This window comes from Octopus bimaculoides, chromosome 22 (genome assembly GCF_001194135.2).
Source record: "Octopus bimaculoides isolate UCB-OBI-ISO-001 chromosome 22, ASM119413v2, whole genome shotgun sequence".
Classification (NCBI taxonomy): Eukaryota; Metazoa; Mollusca; class Cephalopoda; order Octopoda; family Octopodidae; genus Octopus; species Octopus bimaculoides.
The window spans coordinates 12,619,740-12,620,346 of NC_069002.1; the positions used below are offsets into that span (position 1 = coordinate 12,619,740).

Consider the following 607-nt stretch of genomic DNA (forward strand, 5'->3'; position numbering starts at 1 on the left):
GCAAGAAGTTAAAAAAATTTTTGGCCTAAGACACTACATGGACCCTAAGTAAGGCATGTGTTAATTTGGAATGAAATTGGTTGTGTAGTTCTCGAGTTTTAGAGATTCACACAGACACACATTCTCATCTTTATATATCTGATATTTATGAGCACATTCCAAAATTCCTGTGTTATGGACCCTGTAAAAAGGATTTTGCTCCTGGAAAATGGAGCTCATGGAGCTGAAAAATGTGGGAGTTAAGGCCCCTATTGGGGGTGGGGGTGTTAATGTCGACCAGAGAAGTTGAATTGTTCCATGTCTGCCTTGATCCAGCAGATTTTGATCAGATATATTCTAAACATGAACACTCTCACATGTTTCTTATGAAATTAAAGGAACAGGAAATTATGCAATGAATTTCATTAGCTCACAGGTGTTTCTGCTGCAAGATGCAGTGCACACAGAGCTGAGTGCATGTGCATTACTAAAGCTTCCATGGAGCTTCAAAAATCTGTACTTGAACAACATTTTATTCTGAAGCATATGTATACAGAGTTCTAACACCAGGATATTAGTATCGCTATGCCCAGGTAATATATATATATATATATATATATATATATAT

General features: G+C 36.4%; 1 protein-coding gene across 1 annotated transcript in view; it reads right to left on the minus strand.

Annotated features, from left to right (window-relative positions):
* LOC128250506 (poly [ADP-ribose] polymerase tankyrase-2-like) overlaps window positions 1-607 on the minus strand; it is a 50,322-nt gene that overhangs the window by 1,423 nt on the left and 48,292 nt on the right. The window lies entirely within an intron of this gene.